Source organism: Aethalodelphis obliquidens, unplaced genomic scaffold, assembly GCF_003676395.1.
Source record: "Aethalodelphis obliquidens isolate GAN/ISIS:26980383/991018 unplaced genomic scaffold, ASM367639v1 scaffold42, whole genome shotgun sequence".
Classification (NCBI taxonomy): domain Eukaryota; kingdom Metazoa; phylum Chordata; class Mammalia; order Artiodactyla; family Delphinidae; genus Aethalodelphis; species Aethalodelphis obliquidens.
In genome coordinates, this window is record NW_020837986.1 from 2526235 (window position 1) to 2548589 (window position 22355).

Consider the following 22355-nt stretch of genomic DNA (forward strand, 5'->3'; position numbering starts at 1 on the left):
CAAACATAACACGAGGCAGTCTGTGGCTAGTGTCATGAGAAAGAACGTGTTGTGGGGGTTTAGGCTATATCTTGATGCAGGGCTCCAAGGAAGGTCCACAAACAACATGGCATTTGGCAACAGTGGAAAGTAAAGATCAATGGAGTACGGGGAGCAGCAGTGTTGGGACTATATCCTCCAGCACCAGCAAAACAGCGAGAAACAAGGCGAACTGAGAGGGCCCTGGGTCTGCTTCAAGTCCCTTTCTATGGAAAAGCACAGGAATTACAAATACGTCCTAGTTGATTCAGATCAATACATGAGAAGACATACCTAACGGTTAAATAAAGCAAGAACCATCATACAGCCTTTCTGGAAGAAAGTGGTGGTGGGGTAGTGGGGGTAGAACTGAATAAACGAATAAATGTACACAAATCTAGAACACACGTGCTTGTATAGCAAAAAGAGCACTACAGATACGTTCTACCACCTCGAACCCCTCCACACTGAATCATTACAGGACGGGCTCTGCAAGTGCACATTTTCTTTTCATTTGACCTACAGCTCTTTCCTGAGGGGATTAGTTAGGTCAACGACTCCCAACAGGCACAATCACTGCAGGGCCTTCTGGAAATGGGGGAAGAGGGGAGGGCATGTTTGGCTGTCACAATATTTGATTGCTTCCTCACTCAAATGTGTATTTTAATAGGTGAGGACCAGGATGTTAAAAGTCCAGCAAATTGGCAGGCAGTCTTATAGGAACACAAATTGCCCTTACCCTGCCTACCTTTCAAATACCAAGAGATTCATGTAAGTGGAAAAACTGTTTATAGTTATCTGAGCCTAGAACTCAATTGCATTTCACGTGGAACAAAGTAATTTTACATGGAGGCAATGTATTTTCCAAGAATGCACAAGGAAGGAAGGATGTAAATACCATGTGAAAGGAAGATGATCCTCTGCTTTGTATTCAGGGGTGAATTATCGTGTCTGTACCATATTTTCAAATAGTTTAGCAAAAACTGAAAAACACACACACATGCAGATAAAGCATACAGCAAAACGTTCACACGGTTTGATCTAGTTATTTGATACAGATGTTCACTGTACTCAAATTTTTTTCTGTATGTTTGAAATTTTTCATAATAAAAAGCTGGGGGGAAATCTGTCTAGCCCCCATTAAGTGAGTGGTCATAATAGAGGCAAGGAGCACAGATTCTAGAGCTTCCCCTCTCGTGCCTCAGTTTCCCCATCTGTAACATGACGATAATAATAGTACCTACCCACAGAGGTGTTAAAAAGGATTAAATAAGTTCAATGGAAGCTGCTTAGACCAGAGCCTGGAACAGAGCAGGCACTACTGAAGTTACAGCTATTACTACAGTGAACAGTCACCCACCCACACATCTGCTGATCGCTCCATCCCGATTATTTGTACAAGCAGAAAGGTTGGGAATTCTTGACCAGGAGTGATTTTCACACAATTTCCTTCCAGTCAGATCCTTTCTCTCTCTCCCCATTCCTGTATCGGCTCCAGCCAGATAGGTACTACTTAGCCTCTGACACTCAGTGCGCTTTCTTCCGACATCCCTTGACCTTGTTCTCTCCCCAGCCCACCTGAATGCCTTTTCTCCTTCCTCTCTCCTAAGTCTTACTCATCCTTCAGGACTGTGGTCCTTTATGCAGTTAGCTCTGAACAACTATGAATAGACATGGAGAATAAAAGGTAAATATCAGCAAACATACAGTAAACAGTGTACATTTAAGGCCAGGCACCAGCTCCTTTGTGAGCTTTGCCAGGCTCAGCCATCATTTGGCTGTCCTCCTCTGAGGTCCTTCTTCCAGACACTTAGCATAAGACTGCCTTGAAGTGTCAACTACCTTTCAATTTGTAAATCTAAACAGACTTTAAACTCCTTGAGAACAAGGGCTACACCTTTCTTTGCTATCTATTTTCTTAGGCTTCTCACAGCCCCTTGCAGTGGATGCACAATGAAATCTTTCTTCGACCCAGGCTGCTGCATCTGCTCTCTGAAGAACCTGCCCTTGTTTTTAATGCAGCCTCAGATATAAACATGATCCAAAGGCTTTGCCCCATACAAAACACTTCACTTGGCAATACCTTTCGTGCTCACATAAAGCAGAGGGTGGTCCCCAAACTTCCAAGCTGCATATCTGCGCATTCGGAGGCCAGGGCACATGGAAGTACTGACTGGGTGTCACTTGGTACCCCCCCAGAACATATCGAAAGCCTAGCGTGAGCTGTGTCTTCTTTTTCCTCCCAGCAAACCCATCATCCTGCCTGAATTCTCTATTGGGAGGACTAATGTGATTAATGGGTGATGCTCTGAAGGTGACAGGACCAGAGTCCTTTTCCTGCTGTGGTCTCCAAGAGACCACACACATTGTGGTAAAGCAAGGGAGAAAAAAATCATCGCTGCAGACCAGGACTTTGGTCCCAGCACCAGAGCAGAATTCCAGTGAGCTAAGCTGCACCATGTTGTTCATATGGATCCCTTGCTTAGAACCTTCCAGTACCTCCCACTGTACTTAGAATGAGATCCACACTTATCTTGGTCTGCAAAGCCTGAGGTGACCCGAGCCCTGACTACTGAAACCGTACCACTCTCCCTCTCATTGCCTATCCTCCAGCATCATGGTCCTATCTGTTCTCTAAACAGGACAAACTCAACTCTATTTTAGGTCCTTTGTTCCCGTGGCTTCAAGTCACAGTTCTACTACTTACTACTGTGTGACCACAGACAACCTACTCAATTACTTTGAAACTCTGCTTCCTCATCCATAAGTATTTATCAAGTGCCTACTACGTTTGTGTCCTATTCTAGGCACAGGAGATAAAGCAATGAATAGAACAGACAAGGTTCCCACTCTCTTTAGCTCATCTTCTACTGGACCACAGGCAATTAAATAAAAAAATAGTTTCAAACAGAAGCAAATTCTATGAAAAAAATTAAACAGAGCAATAGGACAGGTGAATGAAAGTGGATACAGCAGGCTAGATTCGAGGGATCAGGGAAGACTGCCTGAGGAGGTGACATTTGAGCTGAGATCTATTATTAAGGGAAACTGGGTAAAGGGTACATGGGATCTCTCTGTATTATTTCTTACAACAGCGTATGAATCTACAATTATCTCAAAAAGCTGAAAAAAAATCACCCTGGCTACTATGTAGTTACTGTGTACATACCTACATAATATGTATACATACATACATGAAACTTTTTCAATAACTTCAATAATCTGTTTTATTTAACCCAGCATTTCTTAAAGTATCATCATTTCAACATGTAATCAACATAAAAATCATTAATGACATATTCTTGATCTTTGTACTAAGTCTTTGAAGTCCATTACGTACAATACATCTCAGGTCAGACCAGCCACATTTCAGGTGAATAGCCACTTATGGCTAACAGCTACCACATCAGACAGCACAACTACAGAGTTCTATGGAAGGTCTTTGATTATGAGCACTGAACTTCCACCCTCCTTTCTCTCTGTACTTGCTCCTCACCCTCCAGTTTTATTGAGATGTAACTGACATATAACACTGTATTAGTTTTACGTGTCCAACCATAACTCTTGTAGTGGGACAAGAAGGGAATCAGAGACACTGGCAAGCAGGCCGCCGCTGCTGTCACAGTTCACAGTTTGCAGCCGTAGCAGTGTGTGATTTGCTGTTACGGCAATGTAACCAAATGGACCTGGTGTGGCCAGGACAGTGGAAGAGATCAAGGAAGAAGCTCTGTAGCCTAAGCAACTGGGTATTTTGAGTCCTATCTACCTACCAGCGCTGCTGTAAGATTAAAAGAGCTAATATGTGTAAGACCCCCAACACAATGCTAAGCACACAGTAGATGCTCAATATATGTCAAAAATGAAAGAAAAAAATTCAATCCTAAAGTTTCAGTACATAAAGAACTAAGGTACATTTCAGATACTGGATAAAATCTCCCAGTTCCTTCAGAAGTTAAAACTAGTTCCCGACTTCATTTTTCAATGATTAAAAAGGAGGACCAAGCAGTACATTTAGATCCCTTTCTAACGTCTTTTTCAATCAAAGAAACATAAACATGTATCACAGTGAAGTCAAGGATTCCCACAATTATAAAAATCCTAAGTTTTTACTATCAACCCTCTCAATCTAGAAGTTTCAATTAGATTTAAATTAAAATTTAAATTAGAAGTGACATATCTTCTAATACAACACTGGCTAGATGACTACTAGAGGTGATTTGTGCAGGATCTTTTGAAAAGAAGTATCACCAAAATATACTGGAATTCCAGGAGAAAACAATCGAGTAAAGAGCCTGTGTAATAAAACATTTAAATAGAACAGGCTATGGGAAATAAAGCTAAGAGATCATATGTCATTGGGGCCAAATAGTGGAATTAAGATCTTGCTCTTTTTGAGCTAAAACTGCATTTTGTATTTATTTGTTTCTGTTATTTGGAGGTACAGAATGGGGGGTTAGTTTCTTTGAATGAAGATGTTTATAAAAGTTCAAGACGCTATAAACTACAAATGGTAAGAAGGCCAAATTTTTACTAACTGAAAGAACAAAAATCAAACTTTTAAAAAGTGAAACCTAATGGCAAGTAGTAGTTTGAAAAGGGAAGGTCTTCCTGAGAATTTAAGTTTAGGGCACTGACTTTCTGACCTGGACTTATATAACTCTCATACCCAGGAGACACGACAGTTAATTGTCCTGTCAAACACTGCAGAAATTTATTACAACCATCAGGGATATTCCATGTCTCTTCCCACAGTATCTACTAATTCTTATCTCAGACAGATATGTGTGTGTGTGTGTGTGTGTGTGTGTGTGTGGTTTGGATGAATGTTCTGCATAATTAGAATTCTTTGCAGTACTGAGGAGAGAGCAGAGTGTTTAAAACGTAGTCTTCATTTAAAAGAAAAGAAAACTGATTTTTTTAGAGGAATTCTGGCTTTGGGAAAGGAAAAGCTATTTTTAATTAAGAGTTGAGCAAAGTTTTATATGAAAAATATAGACAAATGAGGATACTGTTTATATTTCAAAGATGGTGAAACAGATTCTGCTACAAAATTTTTCCAACATTAATCCCCAGCAAACCGTTCCTTAGGAAAACTATTTTTATCCCTTTATCAACTTGGTTGATAAGTATTTCATTTCCAGTGCAAATATGAACAAGCTATATAAAGCGAAATTGTTTTCATGCTTTAGAAACAAACATTTTGCAAATGGAAATGAAGCTTATTGTACTATAATGTTTATTTGCTAGGCTGACAAATGACTCTGGGGCCCACTAATATCAGGAAGTCTTCAAACAAGTATCCATACAAGGGACAGGCTTGACTCCCAAAAAGCTCCAAAGAGCACAGTTCCTCCAGATCAGAACACCACCCCAGAAAATTGTGATTAATGTTCATTAATCCAGAACACATTTACATGCATGATTCCACTGCCCTGTGTGGTAGATAGGATGCTATTAGCATTCCTATTTTTCAGATGAAGAAACTTCAGTTCAGAAAGTCTGATGTCCAAGGTTACTAAGAGCCACAGCCACCAAACGCAGCCCCCTCAAGCTATGCAGCAGTGACAGTAATGGCAATGGCAGTAATGGCGGTGACAGGGGCAGCACCTGAGTTGCACTCACCATGTGCTGGGCATTGTTCTTGACACTGTTCATGTGTCAGCTCATGAAACCCTCACAACAACCCTGTGATGGAGGCAGGCAGGTTTGTCTCTGGGCCACCAGCCTCCTCTTTCTCCACGCTGCCCGTCATACAGGCCCTGCTTCCTTCCCCACAAAATCAAAATGGGCACCACAAAGTCTTCACGTTCTCTCTACTCAAATCAAAAATTGCTCTAAAATGTTAATTGTTGAAGCTAGATGACATGTGATGGGGGTTTCTTTACACAATTCTCTCTACCTTTATGTTTTCAAGTCACCTTATAAACATTTACCATTTTTTTGCTCTCACATGGAATCTAAGCTATTGAAGAAGATAGAACACTATCTACTAACAATGAATTCAAAGGAAATATTATGAAAGATGGCTATGTAATAATAGAAAGTGACATTCATTCACTCTTTCCATGAACATAAATTGAAGGCCCGTATGTTAGGACGTGTAAAGGTCCAATGAAGGACTGCTGTCCTCAACAAGCTAAGGGTTTGGTAGCAGAATCAAAACGAATGCAGAAGTAATTACAAAGGAGGACTATTTGTGATAAATGTAATAAAAAGAAAAGTTCAAACAAAGTGCTATGTGAATTGGAAAAAGAAGTCGCATCAGGACAAATTGTGTTACACTGATTTTTCTAGGACAGTCCAAACTTTTTGGTGTATTAAACACTAAACATTATCTAAAATCTGCGAGTGGCCCACAACAAGAAATGGAGCTAAATCCAAAAGCAAAATTAGGACTGCAATGTCCACATGCCCTCTTTTATGGGATTATAATGATTTCTAGACCAAAATCCAGGCCTCTCGGTAAAAAGGGGCTAGCATTCCTCCCAAGTCCTTAGATTAAAACATACTGATTGGAGAAGGTTTTGCTGTAAAGAAGCTCAACGGCGCACCAACTCTAACACAAAACACTGAGAAATAATATAAATGTCCACCAACAGCGTTTGGTGATATCATTCATTTCAACTGATGCACAGTAATCCCTACATAACAATTTAAAAAGAAATAAAATAGAAGCTCTCACCCTGATGGGATCAGGATTAATAATGGTAGAATCCATTACAGGAAATGATTTCCAGTTTTTACTGGAAAGCCACTTGTGAAGTAGTCCAAAAGCAAAAATCCTACATTTTGATAAATTTTTTCTCCCAGTCTTTTCAGCGGTCTCTTCCACCTCTAAATTGACAAGAACTTTTTATACTCATTCACTTTTACCAGGTCTTTTAAACATTCAACTTATTTTTCACAAAAGCAATGTCTTTTTTTCTTTTTTGTCCTCATTTTTTTTCATTAGTTTACCTCACAATTATTTTGTAATTACAATAACAAGTAAAACTGGGATAAACAGGCTTGGGGGCAAAGCCAACTGACTCTTGTTGATTCTCATCATCATCGTCATGGCAAATACTTATAATGTGTCTAGTATGTGCCAGCCACTGTTCTAAGTACTCTACGTACATTAAGTCCTTCACTACGCAATAACAGTCTAAGTACTACTGTGACCATCACTTTACAAATAAGGAAACTGAGGCACAGGGAAGTTAAGTAACTTGCTCGAGATCTTACAACTAGTAAATGGCAGACTGAGAATTCAAACCCAGGCAGCCTGGTTCTAAGTTAGCGACTCGGACCACTAAAACTCCCTACAACCAAACGGAAGAGAGCTGCAGTGCGCTGGTGCTCTAGAGCAGTGCCGTCCAACAGAACTCTCTGCAATGATGGAAATGTTTTATACCTGGGCTGCTGAATTCAGGGATCACCAGTCACATGTGGCTACTGAGATTGAGAAACTGGATTTTTAATTTAACTTTAATTAACTAAAATTTAAACAGTAACATGTGGCTAGTTGCAATTATATTGGCCACATCGTGATATATATATACATATATATATATCACAATGTGGTTAAATGGAAAATATGAATTATAAAACATTATATCAAGTATGTCTCATTACTGGATTAAAAAACCATGAACAGAAAGACAGTAAACACATACAGAACTGTGGTTTCCTCCAAATGGAGGGTATGGAGGACACGGTTGGCTGCGTGGTGGGCACTGCACGTTGCCAGACCTACAGCCATTTTCTCTCTCTTCCACAGCAAGAGAATTCCTCTGCTGCTGGGAACAGCGACGTGTCCAGCTAAGAAACTACATTCACCAGCCTCCTTCACAGATATAAATGGATAATGAGATGTAAACTGTACGTGCTGGCTGGGACTTCTGGTACTTGAAAGGGTGTCCTTTGCCCTCCCTTCTCCTACTTCTTCCTGCTTCAAGGAAGGACTGTTTGGTTAGAGAGCCAGAAGTCCACTTGTGACCACAAGGTGACCACGAGAGTGCCAGCCGTGTGCTAAGGATGGTGAAGCAGAAAGAGAGAAAAGGCTAGACTGTGGCACTGTGGCACTGCCATGCCAGCAACAGATTGCCTATTTCGGACTTAATGTTTTTTGAAAGAAAAATAAATAACTCGTCTTATTTAAAGCCTTGTTACCAGCAGCCAAAGCAAATCCTAGCTGACCAGTCTACTCAGTGTCCATTCCTCCTAGTCACAGAAAAACTTTCTTCCTAACAGACACGCAATTCTGTTCCTGATTGGCCCTCGTAAATAACTTGTTTAAGAACCAGGCCGAAGCCAATAAGGCATGGCGTTGCCCTGGTGACAGGAAGTGGTTCAGGAATGGGCACATGACCCAGTTCAGGCCAATGACATTGTAGGATTAGTATGGGGGGGTGGGGGGTTCTGAGAAAATTCTCATTCTTAGCAGATCAGAGGAAGTAAGGATCTTTCTACTGCTTTGGTAGGTGCCGTACATGGATCTGGGGCCCAGAACTGCTGCCCATATTTTGCTGCTGGCCTGAGGATGAAGCCAACACCCCAGGGAGGATTCAACCAAGAGATTCACAGGGCAAGCAGCCTGAGACAGTGGATTACATTAATGCTGAACTCTGTCCTACTTCTGGGGCAAGTACAAGTTATGTGAGCCAAAAAATATCCCCACTCTAGAGAGATCATCTTAGAGGCAATCGACTAGGTGCTGAGTGTTATTCAAATATTGTGAGAAAGGCAAATGAGTGAGGTCTTCCCAAGGGGCACGCAAAGTTGGGCACTGGGTCCTTAATATTTCTGTGCCTTTTCCATACAGGCCTGATAAAGAAGTTATTATACAGTAAGTTACCAAATACTGAGTTATTTAGGAGAACTTTTTGTTCGTCTACAGGCTTTTCCAAAGAAGGTTACTGAATAAGTGCACATGTTTCAAAGGTCTTATAAGAATCCTAACAGTTGGCAGATAATGTCAAGTACTTACTACCTGCCAGAACTTGTGCTGAGCCCTTTATCTCACGCAATCCTCACAAGAGATGAGGAACTCTCATTACATCCATTTTACAAGTGAGGAAATGCTGAAGCTTAGAAAGAAAGGTTAAGTAAAAAAAGCAGCAGACTCACAGATACAGACAACAAACTAGTGGTTACTAGTGGGGAGAGGGAAGGGGGAGAGGCAATACAGGGGTAGGGGGGAAAAAGGATTATGAAATTATAGAAAATAATGTTTGTGAAACTTTTGAAAATTATAAAGCAATATAGAATTTTTAGAAATTCATTCAATAAAACAAAAGTTAAAATTTTTTTAAAAAGATGATCCTCCTATTCACATGCTAATCACATAAGGGCTTTTCGACAGTTATCAAGCAAAATAAAACATTTTTCAAACACTAAAAAAAAAAAGAAAGAAAGGTTAAGAAAGAAAGGTTAAGTAACTTGTAGAAGAAAGTAGAAAGGGCCAAGATTTGAACTGATGTCCAAAGGACTCCAATGCCTCCTAACCACGCCTTTGTACTGCTTCCTTTGGACACATAAGAACACATCTATGATTTCCGTGAGGCTGCACTATTTTTAAAATATTCTGTCCTCTTGACCCTCTAAGTATACTATACTCATCAGAACACAAGTCCCAACTTTTTGGTTTGGAAAAGATGGACATACATACCACATACAACAAGCAGAGATCATCAAGAACCACTGAATGTTAAACCCTATGCACACAAGAAAGCAATATAATTACATATGTTTAATTTATGTTGCAAATTCAGATTAGATAACCAACTCTTCTTTTTCAAGTTTCCTTTTGGTGGTAAGTAGAAGCACATAGCAGGTAGGCTTGTGGAATTGGGAATGGGAGAAAGGAAGATAACTCACATTTAATAAGCCCCTTGTAGTGTGGTCTCATTTTATAATGGTTAACTCTCAAAGGACCTCATGAGATATTTCACAGATAAGGAAACCAAGACTACAAGACCTTGCCCGAGGTCACCGTGATCTGCCTGAAATCCAAGGTCTTGTTCTTCCCGCTATACAACTCTGCATTCCTACAAGTTCTAGCATTTTCGAAATATTGGCTGAAAGAGACCAGTGGCTCTGAAGCCATAGGAAAGCTACACCATTTTTAGGAGCCTCTCTGGAAATATCATTTGAATTAAGTTTCAGTTACTTTCAATCATAGTGCCTTCAGCTTGAATAGATTATCCATAAGAAAAGAACCTAAATTGAAAAGATCTAATGCCTCAGATTTTAACTTAAAAACCACAAGGAAGGCTTCCCTGGTGGCGCAGTGGTTGAGAGTCCGCCTGCCGATGCAGAGGACACGAGTTCGTGCCCCGGTCCGGGAAGATCCCACATGCCGCGGAGCGGCTGGGCCCCTGAGCCATGGCCAGCTGAGCCTGCGCGTCCAGAGCCTGTGCTCCGCAACGGGAGAGGCCACAACAGTGAGAGGCCCGCGTACCACACACACACAAAAAAAACCCACAAGGAAACAGGTATTATGTTTCAGATAAACTAACTTATAATATATATAGTATTTATTTTCTTAGGCAGCAAAATACAATCAGTAAGCAGTAGAATGCTAGGCTTTGGTACAAGAGTTCAAACAGAAACACAGTCTAGTCCTAGAAGTACACCGGCTACAGAGAATCACTTTTTAAATAAATCACCCCAATCTGCCTCATATACGACTAAACAGCCTCATAATAAATTGTTTATGAAAACTTAGAAGTTATATTTTTAAATGACATTTGTATATGAAACCTTCATTCTCCAGGCAGTTGAGATGCCCAAATAGAGAATGTTACAGCATAGAATTACTCTGATACAAGTAAAAATTAAATTAAAAAGAAACATTTTGCTCTGTTTCTTTGTTTACAAGGTTTCATCTGCCTATATATCTCCCCCAAATCCTACCATCTTCAGAGCCACTCAACTAGGTGCTAATCTCTCTAATATTGGCAGGTATTAGCTGTCTCAAACCAAAGGAATCATTTTTTCAGTAAGAGGCGTGTGCCACCAGTCCATATAGAAGCCAAGGCAGCAGCTGAAAAATGAAACTGAGCAGGGGGTAGCAGGAAGCTTAACCAATCAACACTGTGAAACATATTTCAGAAATAATAGACACATAGATCAACGGAAGAGAATTGAGTTGAACTGCCCAGAAATAAACCCACACATATATGGTCAATTAATTTTATTCAAAGGAGTCAAGAATATACAATAGAAAAAAGATCGTGACTTCAATAGTGTTGGGAAAACTGGGCAGCCGCATGCAGAAGAATAAACCTTGACCACTTCTTACACCATATACAAAAATCAACTCAAAATGGATTAAAGACTTGAACGTAAGACCTGAAAGCATAAAACTCCTAGAAGAAAACCAGGAGGGGTAACCTCCTTGATATCAGTCTTGGCAAAGACTGGATCTGACACCAAAAACAAAGGCAACAGAAGCAAAAATAAACATGTGGGACTACATCAAACTGAAAAGCTCTGTACAGCAACGGAAACCATCAAAAAAATGAAAAGGCAACCTACAGAATGGGAGAAAATATTTGCAAATCACATACCTGATAAGGGGTTAATTTCCAAGATATATAAAGAACTCATGCAATGCAAAGAAAAACAAACAATCTGACTAAAAAAAACTGTCAGAGGACTTGAGTAGACATTTTTCCAAGGAAGGCATACAAATGGCCAATAGGTACCTGAAAAGGTGCTCAACATCACTAATCATCAGGGAAATGCAAATCAAAACCACAATGATATCACCTCACACTTGTTAAGACGGCTTTTCTCAAAAAGACAACAGATTACAAGTGCTGACAGGGACGTGGAAAAATGGGAACCCTTGGGCACTGTTGGTGGGAATGTAAATTGGTGTAGCCACTATGGAAAGCAGCGTGGAAGTTTCTCAAAAAATTAAAAACAGAACTACCATATGACCCAGCAATTCCACTTCTGGGTATTTGCCCAAAGGAAATGAAATCTCTATTTTGGAAAATCATCTGCATCCCCATGTTCACGGCAGCATTATTTACAATAGCCAAGACATGGAAACAACCTAAGTGTCCATCGACAGATGAATGGATAAAGAAAATATGGTGTGTGTATACATATACACACACACAATGAAATACTAGTCAGCCATAAAAAGGAAATACTGTCATTTAAAACAACATGGATTACAGAGTGAAGTAAGTCAGAAAGAGAAAAACAAATACCTTATGCTAACACATATATACGGAATCTAAAAAAAAAAAAGGTCCTGAAAAACCTAGGGGCAGGACAGGAATAACGATGCAGATGTAGAGAATGGACTTGAGGACACGGGAAGGGGGAAGGGTAAGCTGGGAAGAAGTGAGACAGTGGCATGGACATATATACACTACCAAATGTAAAATAGATAGCTAGTGGGAAGCAGCCGCATAGCACAGGGAGATCAGCTCATCAGCTCGGTGCTTTGTGACCACCTAGAGGGGTGGGATAGGGAGGGTGGGAGGGAGATGCAAGAGGGAGGAGATATGGGGATATATGTATATGTATAGCCAGTTCACTTTGTTATAAAGCAAAAACTAAAAACAAAAAACATGGATGAATCTTGAGGGCATTATGCTAAGTGAAATAAGTCAGACAGAAGACAAATACTGTATGATCTCACTTATATGTGGAATCCAAAAAGAAAACCAAACCCATAGATACAGAGAACAGACTGGTGGTTGCCAGTTGCCAGAGACAGGTGGCAGGGGTCGGGGCAGGGGTAGATAGGTGAAATGGGTGAAGGTAATCAAAAGGTACAAACTTCCAGTTGTAAGACTAGTAAGTCCTGGGGATATAATGTATAGCATGGTGACTAGTAAAAATAACGTATTTGTATATTTGAAATTTGCTAAGAGAGTAAATCTTAAAAGTTTTCATTACAAGAAAAATAAATTGTAACTATGTGCGGCGATGTTTGTTAACTAAACTTGTGGTTAATCGTTTCATAATACATACATATATCAAATCATTATGTTGCACACCTAAAACTGATACAATGTTATATGTCAATTATATCTCGTATTTTAAAAATCCTTCTAATACTGTTTTAATCATTTAATCAATAAGGAGAGGTTAAAAATATACATAAATTAAGTTCATTATCAAAAAAGAAAGAAGAAAAAAATGAAAAAAAAAGAAGAAAAATAATAATAATAGCAGCTAATATTTACTGAAGGGTTCCCATGAACAGGCACTATGTTAAGTGATTTAACTACATAGTCAATCCTTAGAACAACTCTGCGCAGTAGGTACTATTATTAAAGAACTTACTCAACGCCATACATTTATTCAGAATATTACAATATTCAGAATATGGTAAAGCCTTGAAACTTTGCTCCCGCATTTACTGGTTGATTCTGAGCAACAAACACTCTCTGATTCCAGTCTCCATTGCTTTAAAATGTTAACTGCACGACATAGTGCAACATCTGCATTTCCTAGGACTCTGTGGCTGGTGTCACTAAATACCCCACCCACTCATGTCCTAGCCAATGCTAATCAGGGCAGGAACAAATATTAGGACTACTTTTGTTACCACTGTGAGCCTGGGAGGAATGGCTGCCCTCACCCCACTCCCATGCCCCAGAAGCCAGCCAAGAGGCTGAGTCAGTTTCTCCACAGGCCCAGTCCTGACTTCTCTCCTCTTCCCAACCAACTCATACTGATGAGACTCCAGCATGCTTTCAATGATGTCAGTGTTGGCTGAAATCATCTACCCCACCTCAAGGGTAACAGACCATGGAAAGTATCTATATATGAAAATCCCTGGAGAGTTCACATTTCTCCATGTATTCAATCCAACTGGAATAGTAGAGGATTAGGTTATTGGGGGTAATGTAATTTTGGTTAACTGGTGGTCACCCAAAAAATCTTTTAAACGACATTCTAAAATGGATCAATGTACTGCACTATTTTGTAAGTAGTAGATTTGAACATAATTGAATCCTTGGCTGAGAAATTTGCTACATCTCAGGGTGGTCATCTAAACACTGGAACATGCCCGCAATATGGAATACATTTTATACCATTGGCTTACACATACATAAAAAGGGCTGAAAAAAAGTTTTACAAAAGAAAGCTTATTCTTAATATATGGGATATAATCTTTTTTCTGTTCTACTGGGGGTTTTTTCCCACTAAAAGAAAAAAATATGCTGGAACTCCTCTCCCAAATAATTCCTCTACCTACTAATTCCCAACCTACTGTAGGTAACAACCTATGGTTTGAAAAGCACTGGTACAAGCAGCCCTTCACAGTGTGGTTTTGCCAGCACATAAGACCAACCCAGAAAAGCAATGTTGTAAGTAACCAGTACTGGACAGAACATACAAGCTGTTTTCTTAAAAAATATATATTAAGCTGAATTATTAACTGAGGGAATTTTCTCCACCTACCAGAGAGGAAAACACATGACAGTCGTGCAAAGGTTTCCTTTAATCAGGAGACAGTGGGATTTAACAGAGCACATGACTTGGCATCAGGAAAACCTGTATTCATTTTGCAACCCCCCCCCCCATGACATCGATCTTGGCAATGATAATTAACAGCTGCTAAAACCATTCTATGAAAGGCTAATGAGAAACTTACAATGAAGGGATCGTTCCAACAAACACCTGAACCCAATGATCAATCTTAGTATCACATAAGGTGAGAGCCAGCCTTTACTGCCTGCTGATGTGATACACAGCACCACCCATGAAGTACAATGGATAAAAAAATAAAGGGAATGGAGGAGCACACTAAAGGGATATAACCAGCCAAAGCCAGAGTCGTTGTACAGGACAAATGACCTGAGTTTTCAACAAATAAAGGGCAAGGGCCGGGGTGGGGGGGGCGGGAAGAAGAGATGATATTGCTATAGATTCAAAGATTTACGAGACTATCACCCAGATGTAATAGGTGGTCCTTGTTTGGATCCCAATTCAAACAAACCAACTGTAAAAAGACATTTATGAGATAACTGAGGAAACTGAATACCAAACGGATACTAGGTAATATTTAGGAATTACTATGTTCATTTTCTTAGGTGTGATTATAGGGAGAAAAAGGGGGTGAAAAAAACCCTTACCTCTTAGATGTATATTAAAGTATTTATAGATGAAATGATACGATGTCTAAGATTTGCTTTAATATAATCTAAGGTGGGGAGGGAGTGGGGGCTATAGATCAAATAAAACTGACCATATGTTGGTATCTGTTGAAGCTGGGGTATAAGGTATTATACCATCTTTGTACTTTTGTATATGTTTAAAACTTTCCATAATAAGAAGCTATAATATAAAAAGAAAATAAGAAAACCTGGATTCAAACTCCGGAATTCATTAGATGTAGGAGCTGGGAGGTTTCTTAAATCCTTTGATCTTCAATTTCCTCATCTGAAAACAGAAATGATAATCCCTATTGAAGAGTTACTGGGAGGAATGAAATGAGATCATGGGTTCACATCTTTTGGACATGCAGCTCTCATAAACTGCAAAACGCTTAAGAACATCAGCACGATAGTTAATTCCCTCTCTGCAATGCTCTGGAAGCAGAGACACATTACAGGTTTGTGGGAATAGAAATAGGTAATAAGCTGAATCCATTTTAACTCTCAACAATTTTTGTTTTGTAGTAATCCTTTAATAAGACACTGTTTACTTCACTGGCCCCTTTCTCCCCAAAGGAGTGTCAAAGATATTGCAATCAATTGCAGGTCTTGCGGCTTCTCTGGTGGCACAGTGGTTAAGAATCCACCTACCAATGCAGGAGACACGGGTTCGAGCCCTGGTCCGGGAAGATCCCACATGCCGCGGAGCAACTAAGCCCGGGCGCCACAACTACTGAGCCTATACTCTAGAGCCCGTGAGCCACAAGTACTGAAGCCGCGTGCCACAGCTACTGAAGCTTGTGCGCCTAGAGCCTGTGCTCTGCAACAAGAGAAGCCATTGCAATGAGAAGCCCTCGCACTGCAATGAAGACTAGCCCCCGCTCGCCGCAACTAGAGAAAGGCTGCACGCAGCACCAAAGACCCAACACAGCCAAAAATAAATAAATAAAATCTTTAAAAAAAAATTTGAAAGTCTCTAACTTGAGCTGTTTATATTTCTTGTTTACTTTCCCAATTATATTTCCCCTGCTAAAGGTAGAAAGTAATTTTCAGGAGACTTGTTAAGATACAACTGAATGCAATTAGGAATCAAGGTAATCTAAATAGGACTTTGTTTAAAATATTCCAGGTGCTTTGAGAAGAATAGATTTGCATCTTCCAGCATTAATGCTTCATCTCAAATAAAAGGAAATTAACAAAGGTTCAAGTCTAAGTAACACAAAGGGAAATCTGTCCCTATCTGGCTTCACCTTGCAGAATGGGTTGGCGGGAGCCAGGGTGATCTTTCTATAATGCGAATCTGATTAAGTCATTTCCCTTCCTTTCAATGGTTTCCCTCTGCTTTCAGGAAAGAGTCCAAACTCCTGAACAAAAAGGCTCAGGTGGCTCTCCAGCCTTATTTCCTCCCTCCTCCCCTAGTCTAAGCCCCTTCTCCCTACAGGCCCCCAAGGCTTCATCCTCCACTCATTTCTCCCTTACCTCTTAGTTGTCAAGTCCTGTTGATTCTCCTGAAATGTCTCTCAAATCTGCCCACTCCATTCCATTCCTGCTGCCACTGCCCTAGACCAGGCCCTTTTTTTTTTTAACTTTTACTCCCCCATCTCCCTAAATAGGATATATCCTTATTGCTTTTTCCAATTATGAAAGCCATTCATGCTCATAAAAAAGAAAAATAAGGCAATAAGGAAAGGAATAAAAGTCTCCCCATGATCTCAGGACACAGACATAAAGAACTTATCTTTCTGGCACATTCATGTTTGTAGCAGCATTATTCAAAATAGCCAAAAGGGGAAAGCAACCCAAATGTCCATCTATGGAATGGATAAACAAAATGTGTTCATAAATACAATGTAGGTACAAAATGTGTATATCCACACATGGAATGTTATTTAGCCTTAAAAAGGAAGGAAATTCTGACACATGCTACAACATACACAAACCTTGAGGACATGATGTTAAGTGAAAAAAGCCAATCGCAAAAAGACAAATATTGTATGATTCCACTTATATCAAGTATCCAGAGTGGCCAAATCCATAGAAACAGAAAGTAGAATGGCGGTTGCCAGGAGCTAGGGGGAGGGGGAAACGTGGAGTTGTTTTTTTGTTTGATTTTTTTTTTTTGTGGTACACGGGCCTCTCACTGTTGTGGCCTCTCCCGTTGCGGAGCACAGGCTCCAGACGCGCAGGCTCAGTGGCCATGGCTCACGGGCCCAGCCGCTCTGCGGCATGCGGGATCTTCCCGGACCGGGGCACGAACCCCTGTCCCCTGCATCGGCAGGCGGACTCTCAACCACTGCGCCACCAGGGAAGCCCCCGTGGAGTTGTTTTAATGGGTATAAAGTTTCAGCTCCACAAGATGAAAAAGTTCTGGAGGTTGACTACACAACACTGTGAATATCCTTAACACTTAAAAACGGTTATGATAAGTTTATGGGTATTTGACCACAATTAAAAATAAAAAATTGTTTTAAACAACTCATCTTTCTAGACATTTTTCCTATAAATATGTAGACACTTAAAAAAAACAAAAATAGAAACATATGGTCATCTGTTTTTCACACCTAACCATATGATGTAAACATCCTTCTCATATATATGGCTCCCGCCTCCTTTTTTAACAGCTGATAGTACCCATCATATAACTGCATCATGATTTAACCAGTCGGCTTTCAGTTTTTCAATATTATAAAAACATCACAGTCAACAAGTTTGCATATTTTCTCATCATGTCCATAACAGACATCTGGTTTTTTTACATGCCTTTTTTTCTGGTATCCATACCCCGATTTTCCCAAGGCAAAAATACCTCCTCTTCACACAAGCACCCATCCTGACCCATACCTCCAAACCTCCAGCCAACTCTTATTCTATCTGACTAGCTAGGCACATTTATTTTAAAGTTTATTCCTAGGTATTTATTTTTCATGTTGCTATTGTCATTTCACCTACAATTCCATCTTCTTACTACTGCTTTTTGTCTCTCTTGTAGCTTGCTTATTTTTAACTCAATTCTCTTGAATTTTCTCAGCAGATAATCATATCAGAGGCAGACAATCGTATCATTTAGGTAGCGATTAAGAGCAAAAGCTCTGGCTCAGGCAGGCCTGGATTCAAATCCTGTGTGACCTTGGCTAAGCATTTTTCACCTCCATTTCCTCATCCATCAGCTAGGAATTACACTAGAGGCTATCTCCCAGGGTTGATGTAAAGATCACGTTTTCAACTGAGACTGCATGGAGAGTGCTTAACACAATGTTAGTTCAATAAATGTCTCCTATCTGTTGAGAAAGAAAATAGAACTTTCTCTCCATGCTTACATCTTTTACTTATTTCTTCTGGTTGCATTACACAGGTGTGCTCCTTTTCAGCAATTACCTGGCTTCCCACGTCTCCAAAACTAAACAAAACAAAACAAAAAAGCCGTCATCAGACTCTTTGTAAAGGATCTGTACTGTGGATCGCATCCACTCTCACATTCGCTGGAAAGTTGTGCCATTGATCTTCCCCTTCATCTCCTGTATTTTCTCAGTCTCTCCCTCACTACTGGCTGTTTGCCATCAGCATTTAAATCTGCTTGTGTCTCTCTCCTGCTTAAAACGACTTCACCTGATTCCCCAATTGCTCTCCAGCCTTCTCGCTTCTCTTCACAGCCAAACTTCTTGGAGCTGCCTACACTTTGCCTTTACTTTCTCACATCCCACTCTCTCCTCATCCCACTGACATATTACATTGAACCTTTGGAACCTGCCGATATTATAGATTCCACCCCCATCATTTCACCAAATCTGCTCAACTGGGTCTTCAGTGACCTCTATATTTACTTATGCAAAAGGCACATTTTAACGTTTAACTTCTTTCACTTGAAATCTCAGCGGCATCCAGCAAAGTGGACCTCTTCCTTGGGCTTTCATTACTACACTCTCCTAGTTTTCCTCCCACCTCGCTGGCCATTTCTTCTTGGTGTAGTTCTAAGTGAATGGTTCTGCCTAGAGTGTTCAAGATAGTGGCCCGGAATGACCTGGGCCTTCAAAAGGAAAAAGAAAAAACTCTCTGGATGGGTCTCTTCCAATACTGATTCAGTTCCAGTTGTACTGGACTGCTTTCGTCTCCATGAATGTACCTTTAATGTCTGGAATACATGCCATAAGGGCAGGAACCTGATTCCTTACTACTTACACAGTGCCTGGCACATAACAGGTGCTCAGTTAATATTTTTTTGAATCCCCATAAATGAAGAGCTGCAATGTGAAAAACAGACTGGAGAAGTGATGAGACCAAGAAAGAACAAAAAAAATCCTGATCTTTTGAAAACCATACCTCTGATCACGCAACACACACTCACTGCCTGATTTAAATCCTTTGGTGCTCCCACTAACCCCCATGACAAAGTCCAAACTCAGGAGGAGATACAAGTAAAGTCTTTCTTCTATAAGAAGAGCACCTGCTTATCTCTCAAACACACCGAGCCAGATCACTTCCACTTCCCGGAATCTGTCTCTAAACAGGCTATGAAATCCCTGCAGATGCCCAAGAAGCCTGCACTCTCTCCCCAAGACCTTGCACTGGCCGTTCTCTCTGCCTAGAACACTATGCACTCCACCAGCTTCATCTTCCGGCCAATACAGAGGCAGCCTTCATGTCTCATTTTGGAAGTCATCTTCTTTTGGAAACTCTCTTTGACCATCCTCCCCAACCTCATCTCCAGAAATCTGGGTTAACTGCCTTCTCTGTGCATTCACAGTCCCCTGTATGTCCAAAATCATAGCTGGAACCACAATGAGTTCCTATTTATACCTTAAATCTGTGGAGTTCCCTGAGGACAAGATGTCTCATTCACTTTTTTACCCCTGGCAATTAGCCCAGGCCCTGATACACAACACATGCTCAATGATGGACCTCCTTGTAGTAGTAGTAGTAACAACGAAAGCTCCCAAGGCTTACCTGCAAGGATTTGAAATATATTATTTGCTTTGTAATAAGCTTCTAAGATAGGTGCTATCATTATCCCCATTCTGCAGATGGGAAAACTGATGGACAAAGAAGTTAATCCTCTCTGGCCCCAAAAGAGTCGCACAGACGCACATTTTCTGCAATTCTGAGTTATTCCTCGACCCCAAATAAGAAGAGCTTTAAAAAAAAAACTTTCGAATCACGCCAACGGCCCCCAAATATAATAAACAGACCAAAGCGCTGGATGGGTAAAGGGCAAGAGGGGGCGCAGCCCTGGCGCCAAGGGTGGGGGGAGCGGATAAAGGTCAGGCCCCGTCTCCTTCCCGGGAGTCCCCAGCGGCCCAGCCCCTCGCCCGCTGAGACGAGTCGACGCCGGGAACCGCGCGTTAAGACCGCGACTGCCCGCCCTGCCCCTGCTCACCTGCCGTCCCGCCGCCAGCCGAGCCCGGGCCGCTGGCCCGCAGCGCCTCCCCCGGGCTGCCTGGCGCCCGCCGAGCGCAGCGAAGCCCGTTGCCTTGGCGACCGGAGCTGCCGAACTCCCGCGGCTCGCGCTACGGCGGCTCGGAAGGGACCAGAAGGCCTCGCGGCCCCTTCCGCAGCCCCCTAGCGGGCGGAGGAGGGAAAAGCGGGCGGAGGAGGGGAAAGCGGGCGGAGGAGGGGAAAGCGGGCGGAAGTCCGGGTCCGGAGCGGAGGGGGACCCGGGTGGGGTTGGAAGCCTCAAACTTGGCCCGGAGGGACGGGAGAAGGAAGGAAGCTTTGGGGGAAAGGGGGACAGCCAGGCCGGGGGAGAACTTGGGCTTCATATCCTGCCTGTGCCTCAGTTTCTCTGTCAGCTGAGATGGAGAGTATTCCGGGAGATGACAGAGCTGCAGGCGGAAGCTTGCTAGACTGGGAATATTTAAAGACGTGAAAATTGATGTGGGAAGGGTGGCACATGCCTCTCCCTCTTTAATTTCCAAAACGGTGGTGGGACAAAGAATTTTTTTTTAAAAACTAGAAAAAGAAACAAAAAAAAACTTGTTTCTTTGGGCTCATGGTGAGAATTCGATCACCAGATTTAATTTCAATATGAGAAATAATGTACTTTAACTCGTGACTAGCAGTTATACTTCCTGGAATAATCCTGCAGATAATCTTGGAACATGAGCATAAAGAATATTCATTGCTCCATTGTTTGTAACAGCAAAAGGGCTGAGACCAGTCTAAACGTCCATCAGTAACAGATTAATTATGGTACATCTGTAAAATGGATTACCACAGAAAGAATTAAGAGGGACTGAGGTAGATACAGATACAGTTTCCATATAGACCTAGCTTCAAGCTATGCATATAGCTGTTGACTGAAAAAAAAAAAAAAAGCACAACCTAAAAGTTGAGAATTATGTTTTATTTGGCTGGACACAGCCTCTCAGACAGCTCTGAGAGACTGCTCCAAAGAAACGAGGGAGGAGTCAGAATATATTTGAGTTTTTGCAACAAAGATTACTGTTAATTAAAGAAAAACATATCTCAAGTTGAGGAATTTAGCACTTTTCTGTGTATGGGAAGATGCAAGAGTCTGGCCTCACTGAAATCATTCCTTTGATATGCACCTTAACTATCTAGGGCCAGTATCCTGCTTTTCTCCATCCTGAATCCCCCAGGGTGCACAGCTGGGGGTGACTGCAGTGGCTGAGGTTTGGCAGCCCGTTGGTCTCCATCCTGAGTTCCTTCAGGCCTCGCTATCTGGGGTGTCTGTAGTGGTTTGATGGCTGCAGCATCCTTTGTTTACTGTTATGTGTCACCTACAAATTGGCACTTGCCACCTGCCTCTACAAGGATTAAATTATGAGTTGCTGCAGCTGCTGACCTTCAACACTCAGTGAAAGGAGTTCAGGGTGGAGATCAGGAAGGAGGCACTCTGTGCTCTAGGAAAAACTGGCAGAACAGGTCTTCAGATGGTTACTTTTTTTTTTTTTTTTTTGCGGTACGCGGGCCTCTTACTGTTGTGGCCTCTCCCGTTGCAGAGCACAGGCTCCGGACGCGCAGGCTCAACGGCCATGGCTCACGGGCCCAGCTGCTCCGCGGCATGTGGGATCTTCCCAGACGGAGGCACGAACCCGTGTCCCCTGCATCGGCAGGCGGACTCTCAACCACTGCGCCACCAGGGAAGCCCCAGATGGTTATATATATTTTAAGAGAAGATTTTATGAGTCCAATTCTTACATTTCCTCTTATCTAGAAAAGCACTAAAATCTTTCATGGTGATGTCTGCTTCTCGTGACTAGCAGCCAC

The 22355-nt window shown here is 41.4% G+C and overlaps 1 protein-coding gene across 12 annotated transcripts in view; it reads right to left on the reverse strand.

Annotated features, from left to right (window-relative positions):
- The window catches only part of PKIG (cAMP-dependent protein kinase inhibitor gamma), a 102277-nt gene extending 81673 nt beyond the window's left edge, over positions 1–20604 (reverse strand). For 3 of the 12 annotated variants that reach the window (XR_003427054.1, XM_027078244.1, XM_027078240.1), the window contains exons 1-3: positions 20503–20584; positions 18449–18528; positions 15341–15417 (exon numbers count right to left, since the gene is read on the reverse strand). The gene's annotated coding sequence lies outside the window, so the exon portion shown is untranslated. Of the gene's footprint in view, positions 1–15223; positions 15245–15340; positions 15418–18448; positions 18632–20502 lie in introns of those variants that run through there. The other 9 variants (XM_027078255.1, XM_027078253.1, XM_027078245.1 and 6 more) reach the window with 8 other exon arrangements.
- Positions 20605–22355: the final 1751 nt, after the last annotated feature.